Source organism: Pteropus medius, unplaced genomic scaffold (genome assembly GCF_902729225.1).
Source record: "Pteropus medius unplaced genomic scaffold, Ma_sr-lr_union100, whole genome shotgun sequence".
NCBI lineage: Eukaryota > Metazoa > Chordata > Mammalia > Chiroptera > Pteropodidae > Pteropus > Pteropus medius.
This window is the reverse complement of record NW_024342473.1, coordinates 19583921-19603182: the sequence shown is the minus strand read 5'-3', so window position 1 is coordinate 19603182 and position 19262 is coordinate 19583921. Positions and strand designations below refer to the sequence as shown.

The 19262-nt window shown below is 37.6% G+C and overlaps 1 protein-coding gene across 6 annotated transcripts in view; it reads right to left on the bottom strand.

Moving 5' to 3' along the window:
* The window catches only part of ZNF280D (zinc finger protein 280D), a 235065-nt gene that overhangs the window by 100646 nt on the left and 115157 nt on the right, over positions 1 to 19262 (bottom strand). For 2 of the 6 annotated variants that reach the window (XM_039865504.1, XM_039865507.1), the window contains exon 1: positions 1977 to 2131. The exons of 2 other annotated variants lie outside the window; for them this stretch is intronic. The gene's annotated coding sequence lies outside the window, so the exon portion shown is untranslated. Of the gene's footprint in view, positions 1 to 1976; positions 2132 to 19262 lie in introns of those variants that run through there. 2 more of the 6 variants (XM_039865502.1, XM_039865508.1) reach the window with 2 other exon arrangements.

Genomic DNA, 19262 nt, shown 5'->3' with positions numbered 1-19262 from the left:
GGCCTGGTCTCTTCAAAATGTCAACATCCACACACACACACCACACACACACACACACACACACACGCAGAGAACTACACTAAAAGAAACTAACACAAATGAAATGCATGATTGTATACTGGTTTCAAAATAAATTATTAAAAAAGGTATTTTGGGGACCACCAATATGTGAATACTACATAATATAGATTGTAGCTATATTCTAACCGTTAAGTATAATTATGGTATTGTTGTTATATAAAAAATTGGCCTTAATCTTATGATATACACACTGACACATATATAGTACTCTGGTGTAAACTGTCATGATACTGCAACAGGCTTTGAGAATGTTCACCAAAAGAACATGAAATTGGTAGATAAAGCAAATGTGGCTAAGTGGTAACAACTATTAAAACTAGGGAGTAAGTATGAGTGTTCGAATGCACTATTCTTCAACTTTTCGATGTTTGGGGGGAAAAGAACACGAAAAATAAAAGGTTGAAAGGTTAAGAAATGAATTCTTAAAAATAACAATGTAATAGAAGGGGCAATTGAATAGTATTTCTTAAATTTTGTAGCTGAGCCTCCTTGCCTCTTCTTACTGCACATCAAAAAATAACACACAACATAGTAAATTGAGCACTGATGAAGAATCAGAAGACCTAAGGTTCTAGAAATGTCTCTATCACTTCCCGGCCATGACCTAATTAAGGAACTCTCCCTGAAGCTCTTCCCTCACCTTCAAAACAGTTCAGTTCTATCAACACAGACCACTGTAAAAGGAGTTTTGAGGTACAAATGACAGATACCAATGCAGGATACAATTATAAGGGTACTTGCACTGATGTTTTAAAACATCCACAGCACGCAGCCCTAACTTAATTCTCTAAGCACACCAGTGCCTTCACGGGCACAATAAGTTTCTGCTTGGGTTGGCACAGTAGTCCCCCAATGAAGGACACCTCACAAATGCCAAGAGAAGTAGGTGGCTTTTGTGCTTTAGAACTCTCCTCCTACATTTCAATTTTATGTTTAAAGGCACTAAAAGACGTCACATTCTTAAAACACAGTCCAAACCTGAGAACCATAAATAAATAAATCTTAAATTCATAGAATTTCTTATAAACTAACAAATCTTTGCAAACAAAGAGAACCCCTAGGACCAAGGTCACCCGTGCTTGCAGAAGCGGATTCACTTTGACGTTTATCCTCTCTAGCAAATTTCTCCTTAAAAGCGTTAAAACTTGAGACAAGTTGGGAGGAACTCCTTATATCTATCTCTAGAGCAGGATAAAACCTCAGAGTGAGATCATTCTTTCCGTCTCATGTAGTGAAACCTGAAAGCTCAGTTCTAAAATTGTGTCTCCACGTTTCTCCCCTGGGCCTTTCTCTTGGAGACAATAACGGGACGTCTACGGCACGGCAGGGAAGTCCCTTCGACAAGAATGAGGGGTTGAGCGTGCAATGACTGGTTACTGGGCCGAGGAACCAGGGCCCTCGGGTCTCCGACGCCTGAAAGTTCGGAACCGCCTGTGGTCTCTTCGCCTACGACGGAAGACTCCCGGGAGAGCTGTTGTAAGATGGGTCTCCGCCAAACATCAGCACAGAATGTATGGAAGACCAAAGGGAGCTGGCTCCAGAGAGAAAAGCCAAAACCAGGCTGGGGGCAGACAGGCGCACGGGCCTTGGGAGGTGAGAAGGAGGCGGAGGAGGAGACGCAGGAGGCGGCCGCGGCGGCCTGCGCGGTCCAGGCCTGCCGCCCCGAGCCTGCCGCCGCGTCGCGCCGGGATCCCTCCCCCGCCAGGGCCGGCGCAAGATGGCGGGCCGGCCGCCACCGCGCAGCCGGTCCCCTCCCCCGCGCCCTGGTCGCTCTCGGCGACCCGCGCCGGCCTCGCCATCCCCGACCCAGCGCCCCCGGAGTGAGGCGGCGCAGGCCGCGCGGGAGGGCCTCTTCCTGATGCAGCGCAGGGCGGGCGGGGGCGGGGGGCGCTTACCGTGAACGGAGCGGATCGGCCTGACTGGGGACCTGAGGAGGAGGAGACAGAGGAGGAGGAAAAGGAGGAGCACGAAACACTACACAGCGGCGACGACGGCGGCTCCCATTGCGGAGCACGCAGCTGAGCCACGGGAAGGGGGGGCGGGGGGTTCTGTCGGAGCCGGCGCGCTGCCTCATGGGTAGGCTCCGGGTCAGCCTCCGCTTGTCCGGGCTCCCGTTCTTCTCGCCAACGCGGGAGGCGGGCGCGGGCATGTGCGCCGCGTTGTAGGCCCTCGAAGGCCGCGGCGCCCCGCTATGTGCGGGTCGCGGCGACGGCCGGGGCCTGGGCCGGGGTCCGGCGCCGCTGTGGGTGCCGGTCTGCTCGCCAGCAGCCGGAGGCAGTAGTCCCGAAATCGGGGCCGCACCACATCTTAAGGCGTGGAAACGTGCGTTCCGGGGCCTCCCTGTGTGTAACTGCTAGTTCTCAAGAAAGTCTAAAAAGAGAGGCGCCATTTAAAATGACATACTCTACACGAGGCGCAAAGAAATAAACCAGATAAGAAGGTGGGGTTCTTTTAATAATTGGTTAATTTTGCCAGATTTGTTTCAAACAGACAATTTTCCTCATGTCTCCTTTAATTCCTAACTCTTGCCATATGGATGCCTATAATGACAAAAACAAAACAAGATAAATGCTGTACAAGAACACTCGTCAAGATATGCTTACATACTTAATAAATATTGTGTTCCTCTCCCAGTTGTCCTAGCAAGATCAATGGTAGTAGTGGTCCAGCTCTCAAGAGTAACCCAGTTTTGAAATCTTGCCTCTTGTTAGATCCTTAACACGCATACCTTCACTATACACAGCATTCAATCACTGAATCATACTAATTCTTCCTGCCTATTTAAATTAGTTTCTTCTTCCTCATCCTGAAGGCTCCAAACTCTTTGCTGTTTATCATTACAGTTGCTTCCTTCGTGATTACCATTCTCAGATCAATCTTCCCCAAAGGTCACTTGCATTACCCCTAGAGCTCTGGCATACTTACAAATAACCATGACCAATCTCTCTTAACGAGGCCAGGAATAGTATACCCAGCTTTCCCTTTCTTGTTGGCCTTGAGAATAAGCTTTACAGGAAAAGACAGAATAATCAAAATAACAAACATGGAAAGCTAAAAGTACAAAAATGGTGTATTCTTAAGTCATTATATTTCAAATATAGTTCCTAATTGTTAGCTAGGCATGCTAGACTATGAAACAACTTAAGATTTCACCCTGTATTCTAGAGCCTGGTCCAGAGTTTGCAGAGATAGAAATTTAAAGTTAGCCCCCAGAAGTCATTTAAATCCAGGGGAATGACTTATACCAACCAAAATTACTAGAATGATATATAAACCAAAATTCCAATTTTTTTTTTTCATGAAAAACAACCACCATGAAGACCAGAAAACTCTGGTCTACACATTTTCACTCAAAAATAACATTTACATGAGAAGCCAAATTATAAAGGATGCATGGTAAGTATGCTATCAACTCACAGGAAGTAATTTAGATGATTTATTTCACTACTCCATCCTTAAAGCTCCTCCTTTAGCTTCTGAAACACGACTCTTGGTTCTCTTGATTTACTGTCCATACCTTCTCATGGTTTTTTTAAGAGCTTCTCTTCCTGACTTGTATTTTCTGTCCCTTTCCATTCTGTACATACTCTCTAAGTTTCCTCACAGTACTCATTCTCCTTAAGTGAGATCATGCTCCACACTCTATGACTTACAGATATAAGGTGATTTCACAGCTTCCGTTCCACAACTCTGTTGTGTTCACTCATGCAATTTGGGTGGAATACCCTACCCCCAACTCCAAGAATGATCCCACTAGCCTAAAACTATCAGAATTACTCTCACCTCCCTTTGAACCAGTTTTTGTTTCAAAAGGCAATCAGAGTGAAGAACAGGATTTTTGTTTGTGGACAAAAGAGTTCTTCCTCTAAAACCACAAATTTTTTAGTTAGTTAGTTATCTAGTTAGTTAGTTATCTAGTTAGTTAGTTATTTAATGTTAGTAAGGAGAGCCAACAGAATAAAGCTAATATGTGGAGATGGGAGAGCTAGGCAAATCAATTATAGGAAAAGGAAGTCAATCCCTGAAAGGATCATAATCTTCCAAATCAAACCTAACCTGAACCCATGCTATCTCTAGACTTCTCTGTTATATAAGCCAATAAATTACCTTTCCCTTTAAGCTGAACGGGTCTAGAATAAGCCACTGTGGCATTAAAATTATTTTTAGCTGAAGGCACCCGAGTTCCTAAAATTCCTTATCTGCCTTTAAGGCAGAGCTTCCAAAAAAAAAAAAAAAACCTCGGTAATCATAAATCTCCCAGGGAGCAAGCAGGAAAGATTGATTCTTATCGCTAGAGACAATGAGAATTGTCACCACACCTAAACATTGTCACAAACCTATCATATCTCCCATCTATTCTCCTAAGGGCCCATTTATCTTTCCCAAAAGTTGTTTTCTCATAAGTGCCCTCTCTCCCCCATCCACCTTCTAAGAAGTCCTTTGTTTTTACCTAAGTATCCTCCCTTCCCCTTCAACTACTAAAAGGATATATAAGCCCCAAATTCTAACTACCCCTGTGAGTCACATTTCTTTGTAAATTCCCCTACATAATATGTGATTAAAATCTTTCTTTTCTCTCACTAGGCTGTCTTTTGTCAGTTTAATTCACAGGCTTCCAAAAACTAAATCTAAGAGGGTAGAGGAAGAGTTTTTCCTTCCTGACAAAGCCAGTTTGAGTTGGGATTTCTGCTACCTGCAACTGAAAGCAACTGTGGAGGAGACAATTTTAAATATTCACCACCTTATTTGCCTCTTGTGTACCCAAGAAACCCATATTTCTCAGCTCCCTTACTTCTACATTGGGCATGTGGCTGTTTCTGCCCAGTGAAATGTAGACAGAAGCAGTGATTGCCCAATGTAAGCCTGACCCTTAAAACTTCTAGTGATTTCATAGTTCCTTTTTGTTGTTTATGCATCAGTCAGCCAGATACAGAAAACCTGGAGGACCTAATGGCAGCAACATTAGATAGAAGGACTCTGGGTGGGTCTCTTAATAATTACATGAGCATATCTACTACACTGATACTTATTGGACTGATTAGAGCAAAACGAACCTTTACTGGTTTATGACACTGAGATTAGAGGGTTGTTTGTTGATGTAAGAAATGTCCAAACTTGTAGAGAATTTCTGTAACAGTTTATTTGAGCCAAACTGATGACATATGCTAGGGAGCAAGATCTCATATGCTCCACAGAATAACAATTTTGCAGCTTCTTTAATGCATTCAAAATTAGGGAGGAAATGTAAGGAAGATTACATGGAGGTAGGAAAAAGCAAGGCAGGGATTGGATTACAGGATAGTTAACAGATTACTGCTCTCTAGAGGGTGGTTTATTTCAAAGTTGTGTTAACCTAGCTGCATAGAAACAATGGACAAGGCTTGCTTAAGGCAAAGATAGACTTTTTATTAAAGAAGCATGACTACCCACCATGACCTGCCCAGTTAGAAATTTATGATCAGATTACCTTCTGAGGTTACTTTCTATAGAATCCCTTTTTTTTCTGTCCACAGTTACTTTATAATAGCTACGATCACTAATCTTGATTAATAATAGAAATAGTGCCCTACTATAACAAATCTAAAATATGTAGCATCAGTTTAGCATAGAAAACATGTAAGAATTATGAAAACATGTATGCTGGATAACTGAAGATTCATATTAGGTAGTGGCTATTGCCTACAATACCTTAGAAAGCAGATCAGTACAAGTACATAATTTGTAGCTCAAAGGGAAGAGTTCAGAAAGCAATACTAATAGTGGATGTTGGTGATTTCTATGTGATTAGCAAGGTATTACCAGAAAGAGATTAGCGTAGAACAGAATTAACCAGTGTCCAAACAGAAATGAACGAGAATAGACAAAGTCCAGTATTTAGGGGTCTTGTAGGATTGTAAAACTCAATACTTTCAGATTCCAAAGAGAAAGAGAAATGATTTTAAAAGGCTATGAGCAAAAAGCCACAGTAGGATTTGAACGAAATGACTCAGCCTTTAGGAAAAGATCAGATGACACGTGTATCAGCTCTATTATTTCAAAGTAGCAGCTATTATTTTTTCCCCAGATTTATTGAGGTATAAGTGACCAATAAAATTATATCCACTTAAAATATACAACCTGACGATTTGATACTCATATCTATTGTGAAATGATTACCACAGTCAGGTTAATTAACACATCCATCACCTCACAGTTACTGTGTGCGTGTGTGTGATGAGAAAGCTTAAAATCCACTCTCGGCAAATTTCAAGTATACAATACAATATTATAATGTACATTAGATCCTCAGAACTTAGTCATCTTGCAACTGAAAGCTTTTGATGAGCATCTCCATAAAGTAGCAGCTATTAATTTGAGAGAGTTGGTGAAGAAAGTAGAGAAATAAGGCAGCTTTTAGAACTATGTCTCCAGAGGGAAGATTGTTGGTGTTTCAACCATTACTCTTGAATATTCTTCCACCTTTTTGGGGTGCTCCCTTTGCACCAAGTTTCACTGTGCTTTTACATCCCATAGCCAGGATCTATGGCTCTTTTTTTAGGGAACTACACGTAGGCTACTCGAGGCATTTTGCCTGCCTTCACAGAGACTAGAAGTACCTGGGAATTTCTATTTCTTTAGAGCCAGCTCTTAACCAAGGACTGATAAATGCAGGAGTGTGAAACTCCAATTCCCTTATCTTGGGTGGGAACAACTTTGAGGCATACTTTATACTCCAGAATTCCCCTATAGGGTCAGGCCGAAACTACCCTCTGAGGGTTTTTTCTGAAGCTGTAACCCTACTTAGAGGCATATTAAGTTATTACTCCAGCTCCAAAGCCACCCTGCATAACTAAGCTTTATGATGCTAGGGGCTGGGAATCTTCAAATCAATTTTTTGTTTGGTCAGCTGCTCCCTGTTATGTTCTGTCAATAGAGGACACTAAAGGGAGACTGCAAGGCTTAAGGAGAAAGAAGGGATTGCTCCTTCTCTTTCATTTCTATTTGCTTTATGTTCCTAATGAGGAATAGTGAAGAAATAAAATGGAGTCACTATAGTAGAGCCACTAAATTACTAAAATCAAGTAGGTTGAGACATGAGGAAATGATTCTATTCTGTTTTAACTAGCCTGGGAACTTAAACTTTTGAACTTTCCAGTCCTGTGTCAATGCCTGGACATATATCAAAGCTCCAGATAACCCTCTGATTTCCTCCTGAAGGACTAAGGAAAGAATGTTCACGTATCCAGACCTCCTGATATCCGTTATGCAAACTACCGATCATCTACAGGCTTACCATCCTGGACCAATCCAGAGGCTAAGAATGATTCCTCTAAAGATGTACTTTTTACTAAAAGAACTCTTTTCTTTCTTCTTCAGTACATTCTACGTATGGCCTAGTTGTGCTTCTGGTTTGCAAACTCCAAGACCCGTGAATAATCTTTATCGTTTATTTCTAGCCAAAGCTTCCAGATTCTTTTTGAGGTTGTTATCATTGTGATTATGAAGTTAGCAACTTTTATCAGTCCCAGCAATAACAATTCATCCCAGTAGAACAGGCTGAATCCAAATTACAGTTTTCTCAACATGTGCAGAAACCCCACAGAGACATCAACACCAGCCATCATCACTCCCTCCTCAGAGGTCTGCATTCCAGCTCTCTGGTACCTCTCCTCCAAGCTTAGAGACTCTAGCACTATCTGAGCAGTGCCCCTTTCTCAGAGGTCTGAGTTTGGCTCTATGGAGCCATTCCTCCAAAATTCCTGTTTATTTTAGATTAAATATATGTGTCCCCCCAAAATTCATTTGTTGAAACAATAATCCCCAGTGTGATGGTATTTAGAGATAGAGACTTTAGAAAGTAATTAAGTCATGAGGTGGCACTTGCTCACTCACTCACGCCCTCTCATACTCTCTCCCCCCTCCTTCTCCCTCTCCCTCTCTCTCCAGCAAGAAGGTGAACTTCTCAGCCTCCAGAACTGTGAGAAATAAATGTTTGTTGTTTAAACCACCCAGTCTATGGTATTTTTGTTGTAGCAGCCCAAACAGACTAAGACAGTGTTAGTCATTCAAACCTCTTCTCTTTATTCTCTCAGCCCTAAAGCTGCTAGCTGCTTCCTGTAGTTGCTACCTCCATAATATTTAGTGTCCTCTTTTTGCCTTTAACATTCTTTATTTTAAACAGTCTCTGTTAAAGTAACTAGTATGCTTCTGTCTCCTAACTGGATCTTGAGTGATACACTTGGCTTCCTATTCTTCTTTGTCTTGCTTCTCTCACTCCCATACAAATATTTTAAATAAATCATTGTTTACAAGTCCTCTTTTCAGGATCCACTTGTAAAAACTCAATCTTAAAAAGTTTCAGAAAGAACTTCCGGTGTTGTTAATGGCATACTGAACTGACCGGAAACAGATTGATAAGAAGCCTACTACACATTTGAAGGAATTGTATTGCCAAAGCAACCATGAGCCTAATCTAACATCATTTTAAATGTTTAAGCTGTAAAAATATCTTGGTTAACCCCCGACCTCTTTGAGTAAGAAAGCTATACAGTCTCCAAGAAGAGTAAACTCTTATTCAGTCATGGACGATTATAGACAAGGAAAACTTCCCAAATGGCAGAGCCAGAGGACATGGGGTATATGATGGTCAATTTACCGTGTCAACTTGACTAGGATAAGGGATGCATAGATAGCTGGTGAAACATTTCTAGGTGTGTTTGTGAGAATATTTCTAGAAGAGGTTAGCATTTGAATCAGTAGACTAGTAAAGAAGATTGCCTTCACCAATGTGCGTAGCCACCATCCAATCTGTTGAGAGCCTAAATAGAACAAAAAAGACAGAAGAAGGGTGAATTTATTCTCTCTGCTTGAGCTGGGACATCCACCTTCCCCTGCCCTCAGAGTATTTTGAAGGGCTAGAAGGCAGTGGAGGTACTAGATAGAAGTAACCTGGGTTCCTGAATGATGATGGAACAGAACCCTGCCTCGCACATACACCAAATACATCAGTCTACACTAGACTATAAAGTGTGTAAGAAATAAACCTTAATAAGTCAAGTCACTGAGATTTGGGGGTTATTTCTCTGAGTAGCTAGTATGAGTTACCTAAATACATTGTTACTGAATTTTCCTATGACATTGACTCGGACCTTTATCTTTTTGTAGTGCCCATGATAACCAAACTCTGAAGAATTTACATGTTCCTAACCTATTTCTTACCCTTGATTTCCAGTTCCTCTATTTCACTTGAGTGAAATAATTCCTCCCATTTGTCATAAAATCATTTTTCTAAAAAGCAAATCTAAGTATATAACATCCGTGCTTTAAAAATATATCAATTTTTTCCACAGTTCTTGAGATAAAACTCATGTTCCTTAACATGGTGTACTAATACTATGGGTTGGCTACTTCAATCTCCATTCCATTCTCCTAATTGGAGATAAAGAAAGGCTAAAAACTATATTCCCCACACAGCCTTACCACTAGAGTTCTAGATGTAGTAGATTCTGCCAATGTGATGCACTTGCACTAAATTTGGAAGATAAAAAAGAGGTAGATGTTGTCTTCTGTTATAGTAGCTACTGTTGGCAAGCACTGTTATGAATATATGAGTGTTAGAGGCAATTGCAGTAGCTAAGTTCTAGTATCTATTCACTAGCTCCATGGATGTGAGAGGCAACTGAGGCAATATCAATGGCAGCAACAGCTTCCTGAATCCTAGGTTTCAGCTATAAAATCATAGCAGCCCATTGACTTCTATTCCTCCAGCTCTTCAACTAATATTTATTTCCCTGTATTAAATACCTTTCTATCTAAAATACCTAAATAGTTTCTATTTCCTATATCATAACCTGACCAATTAACATGATATACAGGGTTTTTCATGATCCATCCTTGATTTCTCTCACCAGCCTAATCTCATGATGTTCTTGCCCACTGCCACACCATACACATCCATCCCCATACACTGTAGCTGAGCCATGCTGAACTCCTTTCAGATCTTCAAATGTTCCATGTTTTCCTCACTCATGTTACCCTTCTTTAACTTTCTAACTCCTATTTATTCTTTTTGTCTAAGAATTTTTTATTAAAATTATTGGGGTGACATTGCTTAATAAAATCAAATAGGTTTCAAGTAATACAATTCAATAATATGTAAATTGCATTGTGTGTTCACTACCCAAACTTAAATTTCCTTCCACCACCAAATATTTGACACCTCCCCTCTCTTATCCCTATCTATCTCCCCTCTGCCCTCCTTTCCTATTTTTTTCTTTAAGATTCAACTTGAATATTACCTACTCTGGAAAGCCCTCTTTGATATCTCTGCCTTTAGCTGCAGGCTTGTAGTCAAATTTCTCATTTTTTTCCCCCTACATACCATCTGAGTCCCTTACCTATGTTAGACATAGTCCCATTTTTATGGGGCAGAGGCTTCCACCTGGAAACTGGAAATGCCAGCTACTTGCTTTCCCACCTCCCTTGTAGTTAGGGATGTACACGTGATCTGTGCCAATAAAACACATGTACCCCAGATTATGAATTTGAAGGTAATGGCATGAAAAAGCTTTTAACATAACTCTGACAATGCGTAGCAGTAGAGAAGGCATCTTAAACCAGTTTCTAGAGGCAAATAGTGCCAGTAGTTGTAGCAACAGTGATGTGGGCCGTTTGAGCTGATGTGTCTGTGCTACTGGCAATAAAAAAATGTCCTCTCCAGCCTAGCTCTGTGTGACTTTGGAAGTTATTCCTGGCTGCATGGTCTGTAAGACTGGTTTTTAAGCCTTCCAAGAGATTTTATGGGCTAATCAAGAGCTCCTAAATAAATTCCTTTTCCTCATAAATAAGCCAGAGTCTGTTTCTATTGCTTATAATTAAGAAGTCTGATTTATATAACATTCTCCTTGCTCTCTCCTATTGCACTTCATATGTGTGTTTGGATTATTGTTCAGCAAATACTTCTATATACTTCAAGTATACTTTCCTGCTCTATTGGTGTTGGGCTTAATCATAAGTTTTTATTTTGGCCAATGAGATGTCAGCATTTGGAATTCAAATAGAGGCTTAAAATATACTTGTGTGTTTGAGCTTTCTCTCCTGTACTCCAATAATGAGAAGAGCATATCCCAGGTGGCTGGTGATTATTCAGCCTGGCCCCAGAGTGAGACACAAGATGCAAACCACATACTTCAAGCAGCCACTGATTCAAAGACAATGAACACCTGGAGCTGCCCTGAACCGCATCTTCATTTTCAAGCTCAGAACCTGGAGCATAGTCTCCCACAGACCTATGAGCAAGAGAATAAGCTTGCTATTTTAAGTTGCTGCATCTTTTTTATTTTTTTATTTTTTAAAATGGAGGTATAACTGATATAAAACATTATAGTAGTTTCAGGTGTACAACATAAAGATTTTAAATTTGTATATACTGTGAAATGATCACCACAATAGGTCTAGTTAACATTCATAACCATACAGTTAGAAAAAATTTTTTTGTCATGCAAACTTTTAAGATTTGCAACTTTCAAATACGCAATACGGTATTATTAACTATAGTCACCATTCTGTACATTACAACTCCCATACCTTATTTATTTTATAACGGTTTTTGTCTTTCTTTGATTTATTTCACTTAGCATAATGCCCTCAAGTTTCACCCATGTTATCACAAATGGCAGGATTTCCTTTTTATAGCTGAATAATATTCCATTTTGTGAGATATACATATATACATAGATATGTGATACACACATACATCACATTTCCTTTATCCATTCATCCAAAAATGAAACTTAGGTTGTTTCCATGTCTTGGCTATTGTAAATAATACCACAATGAACACAGTGAATGTAGATATCTGATAGTAATATAATTTCTTTGGCTATATACCAAGAAGTAAAATTGCTGAATCATATAGCAGTTCTATTTTTATTTTTTTTAAGAACCTTCATACTGTTTTCCATAGCGGCTACACCAGTTTACATTCCCATCAACAGTGTACACGGTTCTCTTTCTCCACATCCTTGCCAACACTTACCATTTGTCTTTTTGAAAATAGCCATCCTAATAGTTATGAGGTGATTTACATTTCCCTGATGGTTAGTGATGTCAAACACCTTTTCATATATCTGTTGGCCATTTGAATATCTTCTTTAGAAAAATGGCTATTCAGGTCCTCTGCCTCATTTTCTAATTGGATTCTTTGTTTTGTTTTTGAGTTGTATGAGTTCTTTATATATTTTGGATATTAACCCCGTATCAGATATGTGATTTGCAAATATTTTCTCCTATTCTGTAGAAGGCCTTTTCATGTTGTTGATTGTTTCACTATGCAGAAGTTTATTGTGATATAGTCCCACTTCTTTATTTTTGCTTTTGTTGCTTTCCTTTAGGTGTCATGGCTTAAAAAAAAAAAAAAAGTCATTGCCAAAACCAATGTCCAGGAGCTTTTTCCCTATTTTCTCTTAGGAGTTTTATGGTTTCAGGTCTTACATTTAAGTTTTTAATCCACTTTAATTTTTTGTGAGTGGTATAATATAGGGGTCTAGTTTCATTCTTGAATGTTAATATCCACTTTTTCCAGCACCATTTCTGAAGAAATTATCTTTACTCCATTGAGTATTCTTGACTCCCTTGTCAAATATTAGTTGACTGTATATGCATGAGTGTGTTTCTGGGCTCTTAATTCTGTTCCATTGGTCTAAATCTTTGTTTTTATGCCAGTATTATACTGTTTAGATTACTATAACTTGGTAATATAGTTGGAAATTAGGACACATGATGCCTCTAACTTTATTCTTCCTCAGATTGCTTTTGCTATCAGGGTCTTTGTGGTTCCGAATATATTTTAGGAGTTTTTTTCCTAATTCTATGAAAAATGCCATTGGAATCTAGATAGGATTGCATTGAATCTAAAGATAGCTTTGGATAACATAAACATTTTAACAATATTAATTATTTAAATCCATGAACACAGGATATCTTTTCATTTATTTGTGTCATCTTAAATTTCTTTCATCAATGTGTTATAGTTTTCAGTACACAGACGTTTCACCTCTTGGTCAAATATATTCCTAGGTATTTTATTGTTTTTGATACCTTTGTAAATGTAATTGTTTTATTTTTTTCAGATAATTTATTGTTAATGTATAGAAATGCTACTGATTTTGTATCTTGCAACTTTACCAAATTCATTGATTAGATCTAACAGTTTTTTTCATGGAGTCTTTAAAATTTTCTATATATAAAAACATGTCATGTGCAAACAGAAATCATTTTACTTCTTTCTTTCCAATTAGAATGCCTTTATTTACTTTTTTTTCTTACCTAACTGCTCTGGCTAGTACTATGTTGAATAGGAGTGTTGAAGGTGGACACCTTTATCTTGTTATTTATTTTGGAAGAAAAGCTTCAATTTTTGGCCACTGAGTATCACATGAGATCTGGGCGTGTCATATATGGCATTTATTATGTTGATTTATGTTCCTTCTATACGTAATTTGTTGAGAGTTTTTACCATAAATGGATGTTGAATTTTATCAAATACTTTCTGCATCTATTGAGATGATCGTATAATTTTTTTCTTCATTCTATTAATGTGGTATATCACATTTATTGGTATGTATATTTTGAACCATCTTCCCACTTAGGGATGAATCCCATTTGATCATGATGTATGATCCTTTTAATATGCTGTTGAATTCAGTTTTCTAATATTTTGTTGAGAATTTTTGCATCTGTATTCATCAAGGATATTGTCTTGTAGTTTTCTTTTCTTATAGTTTCCTTATCTGGCTTTGGTCCAGGAAATACTAGCCTCATGAAATGAGTCTGAGAGTGTTTCCACCACTTCACTTTTTTGAAAGAGTTTAAGGACCAGAATTACTTTTTCTATAAATGTTTGGTAAATTTCACCAGTAAAACCATCTGGTCCTGGCTTTTTCTTTGTTGGGAGGTATTTAATTACCAATTCAATATCCTTTCTCTATATTGGTCTGTTCGAATTTCTTATTTCTCCATGATTCAGTCTTGGTAGGTTGTATGTTTCTAAGAATTTAACCACTACTTCTACGTTGTCTAATTTGTTGGCATATAATTGTTCATAGCAGTCTCTTAAGATCCTTTGCATTGTGGTATCCATTGAAATGTCTCTTTTCATTTATAACTTTGGGTCTTCTCTCTTTTTTCCTTTGTTAGTCTATCTAAAATAAAGGTTTGTCATGTTGTTAATATTTTCAAAGAATCAACTCAGTTTTGCTATTCTTTCTATTGTTTTCCTGTTCTCTATTTCATTTATTTTTGTTCTAATCTTTATTATGTCCTTCCTTCTGCTAACTTCGGGCTCAGTTTGTTCTTTTTCTACTTCTTTGAGCTGTAAAATTAGAGTATTTGAGGTTTTTTCTTGATGTATTCTTTTATCACTATAAACTTCTTCCCTCTTGGAACTGCTTTTGTTTCATCTCATACTTTTGATACATTGTGTTCCCATTTTCAGTTGTCTCAAGATATTTTTTTTATTTCCTTTTTGACTTCTTTGATTCATTATTTGTTCAGGAGTGCAGTGTTTAATTCCATGTGTTTGTGATTTTTTTCAGTTTTCCTCCTGTTATTGATTTCTCATGTATACCATTGTAGTCAGAAAAGATACGTGTATGATTTCAATTTTCTTAAATTTGTTGTCTTGTTTTTTGACCTAACATATGATATATATCCTGGAGAATGATCTGTGTGCACTTGAGAAGGATGTGTATTCTGCTGCCGTTGGATGAAATATTTTGTATATTTCTGTTATATACAGTTTGTCTATAGTGTTGTTCAAATATATCATTTCCTTACTGATTCTCTGTCTGATTTGTCCATTGTTGATAGTGGGATATTAAAGACTTTAACTACTATTGTATTGCTATTTATTTCTCCTTCTGTTAGTACTTGCTTTATATATTTAGGTGCTCTGATGTTAGGTGCATGAAAATTTAGATAGTGTTTTTAAACCTATCTATGTGATGCTTTGTTTCAAAAAAGAAAGTATATAACGATACAAACAATATGGCAAAATCAAATAAGTTAAAAATAAGAAAATAAGTCAAAAGCAAAAGATTAGAAAAGTTTCATGTCCTAATGCAGAAAGCAAATCATTTTCTTAGGAAAGCAAATCTATGTTTGAGTCAAATCATAGGCAAGATTCTATGTATGGTATGCCTTAATCCAAGAGTAGACAGATTTCAGTGTATCCAGAGAAATGGATGAATTACAAATCCCTTAAGTGTTTTGAACACTTAAAAATCCCTCCTTAGTGTTTCTTTCAGCTGAGCTTTAAAAAAATTGTGAACAGCTCTGAATTTGAGATTAACCCCCTGAGAAATACCTAGAATATAGTCACTAATTAAGTACAGAGCCTTATGTTTTAATAATTAGCAGAGCTAAGGGGTAGCATTGGCATTTTCTAGTGAATGTTAAAACATGCAAAAAGCTGCCTGTATAGAAAGTCAATCCACCTGGTACTTGGAGTTGTGCCAAGGAAATAAAATACTAGGAATAAGAATAAGATTGTCTTCAGAAAGTAATTTGTGTCTGCTCTAAACCACAAACAAATGGGTAACTGACGTTCTAGAGTTCCACACCATAAAGTATGGCAGCCATAACTTTGGTCTGGAAAATGTTAAATATCACCAGTACTCTTTGCTGTTAAACTTTTTTTATACAAAAATATCCATAGATCATCCAGATGTAAGTACTATTAATTTCTTATAGAACAGCCCACCTTAAACATACTTGCTTTTTGAATATAATATTAGTCCACGGTAGCTAGAGTTGCACTTTATCAAGTATAAAAATAGCATTTTAAATGACATAATCTGATAAATAACACATAAGTGAAACATCTAATTTTCATAGCACAAAGGAAGTAGTATTTAAAAAATGGAATGGTCATGTTGCAAGTTTTTGAGAGCTTTAGTGAAATGGCCAAGTTATTTTAAGTTGAGGTTTTTCATCAGTTCTGGAACATCCTTGGTCATTCGAGTGTTGCCTCTGTTCCACTCTCTTCTTCCTCTCCTTTTGAAACTCTGATTAAATGAATATTAAGTCTCCTGGTCTCCTCTGTTTCCTAATTTTTCTTCTGTATTTCCCATCTATGCTGCAATCTGCATAATTTCTCCTAAAATACCTTCTAATTTGCTGTTATATTTATCTATTTGTATTTAATACTCATATTTTGCATTTATTTCTGAATAATATCAGATCTCTTAACTTCAGATCCACTGGAATTCATGGATAGCATAAGTGACATGGATTTAGGAACCACACAGACCTTTGTTTGAATCCTGGCTCTGTCTTATCATCTGTGTGCCTCGGGGAAGATTATTTAGCTTATTCAAGCCTCAATTTTCTCATCTTCAAAAAAATGATTAAAAATATCCACCTCCTAAGGATAAATTCTATGTATATAAACTGATAAGCCCAGTTCATAGCACATAAAATGTTCTCAATAATTGTTCACTTTCTTCCTCCTTAATTTCTGATGTTTTTGACATTTTTAATAATATATATGAATCATTAAATAATTTGATTATCTAATGATATTTAAAACTTTTTACTTGTAAATTTAGGTTTTCTTACATTGAAAAATTATAGATTTTCACACCTTAATCTCTTTCTGGATAGTAGAAAAGCACATTTTACTAATTAAAGGCACAAAATTCTAAAGAAAAATTATGAACGTGGTTTGGAAACTCATGTACATATTTATTTAACACCATTTCATATCTTTAAGAAGGCTTTTGGAAACTTATTTGCAAAGCTGAAAAGTCCTTGAATACCAAGTGGTTTAACAGGAATTTTTTAATGAGTTAAGTGTAAACGAATCAAAAACACATGAATTCTATTTTCTGTAAATAACACATGGTTTTGAAAAGTGAAAATGTACTTGAAAAAATGTCTTCTGTATATTATTGAATGAAAACTCTTGAAAAATAATGTTCCCCCAAATGAAGGAAGCCCCATTTGGATTCTAGAGTACTAACAACTGAAGTTCTCTCTGTCTAGAAAAAATATTGACCATGGTATGTCTTACATATTCGATTTTATTGAGAGAGAATTACTTTAGGATGGTGTCCAAGGCTACATCTCATGAGACTCCTTGCCTATTTCCATTTTCACAGTGGGTAGGATTAAATCATTATCGTTTTGGACTAAGGAAAAATCAATTATTTTCATCAATATAAAATGTGTATATGGGAGGATCTCTAGGACCTCAGACATGAGAATAGTGGGGTTTGAGTGAGTGGGGGAATGTTGGCAAAATATGGCATCATAATTTCCCAGGAAGAATAGTTTATTTTGTCGGAAATGCAGGAGAACTAGGAAGTCAAATTTTCATCAAGATATTAAAACTTTGGGGGTGGCTCCATAGTGTAGTGGTTAGCATGTCTGCTATACATGCAGAAGGTCCTGGGTTCGCACCGCAGGTGGAGCTACAGACCATACCCCAGGTGCGCCAAGCCCCCCGAGTGCACTGGGTACACCAGGCCCCGAGTGCACCAGGCCCCAGGTACACGTTGCAAGCGTGTGGGAGGAGATACCCCACCTTCAGAGATCCAGTTCTTAAGGGGAAACGGCAACATCCATAGGTCAGGAGTGGAAGTGGGGGTGAGGAATTAAAAAGGGGGGGAAGATATTAAAACCTTTCACTAACAATGCCAAGAATATAAATGTCTCCAAATATTTCAACTGCACTCTGCCTATAACTTCCTCTCTCTCTCTATCCCTCTCCTCCCTCTCCCAACCAACCCTGAGAAAAAGATAGCTACCACATTTGAGATCCAGATGGGGCAATCACAATTTTAATATTAGTGTTCTTCTGGATGGGACCATCTAATTCTTTCTTTTGGTATTCAGAAGAGTTTCCACTCTTCTTGAAGTAGTCGACATGACTTTTTATAATCTGCAGTCCTCCTTTCCCTTAAGATGGTGAAACAGATGACATTTTATTAGCTGTAGAATGAAAAACATGTACATGAAATTGCTGTAGAATAAAGTATATGTTTGTGCAACGAATAGACCCTAATGTATGACCCAATGGACACTGATTTAAAGAACCAGAAGAACTGGCAGGAGGATAGACATGTAGATCAATGTAATAGAATTAAGAGTCCAGACTTAAAAGTTAACAAAGGATTTGAATAGACATATCTCCAAAGAAGACATAAGAATGGACAATAAGCACATGAAAAGGTGCTTAAAGTCATTAGTCATAAGGGAAACACAAATCTAAATCACAATGAAATACCACTTCATAACTACTAGGATGGCTATAATAAAAAATACAGATAATAATTGCAATACCTATTAAAATTCCAACAGCATTTTCCACAGGACTAGAACAAATAATTCTAAAATTTGTATGGAACCACACAAGACCCTGAATAGCCAAAACAATCTTGAGAAAGAAGAACGAAGCTGTAGTGATCAAAACAGTATGGTATAGGCATAAAAACAGACATACAGATCAATGGTACAGAATAGAGATCTCAGAAATAAACTCATTCATATGTGGGCAATTAATTTATAACAAAGGAGCTAAGAACTTACAACGGGGAAAGGACAGTCTCTTCAATAAATGGCACTGGAAAACTGGACTGCCATGTGCAAAAGAATGAAGCTCAATCACTATCTTACACCATACACAAAAATTAATTCAAAATGGATTAAAGACTTGCATGTAAGATCTGAAATCATAAAACTTCTAGAAGAAAACATAGGCGATAAACTCCTTGACATCTGTCTTAGCCATCCATGTCTTTGTGGATATGACTCCAAAGTCAAGGAAAACAAAAGCAAAAATAAACAAATGTGACTACATCAAGCTAAAAAGCTTCTGGAGAGCAAAGGAAACCATCAACAAAATGAAAAGGCAGCATCCTGAATGGGAAAAGATATTTGCAAACCATATATCTGATAAGGAGTTAATATCCAAAATATATAAAGAACTCATACAACTCAATCCAACTTAAAACCAGATCTCTTAACTTCAAATCCACTGGAATTCACGGATAACAGAAGTGACATGGACTTAGGAACAATACAGACCTTTGTTTGAATCCTGGCTCTGTTTTATCATCTATGTGGCTCTAGGAAGATTATTTAGCTTGTCCAAGCCTCAATTTTCTCATCTTCGAAAAAGTGATAAAAAAATATCCACCTCC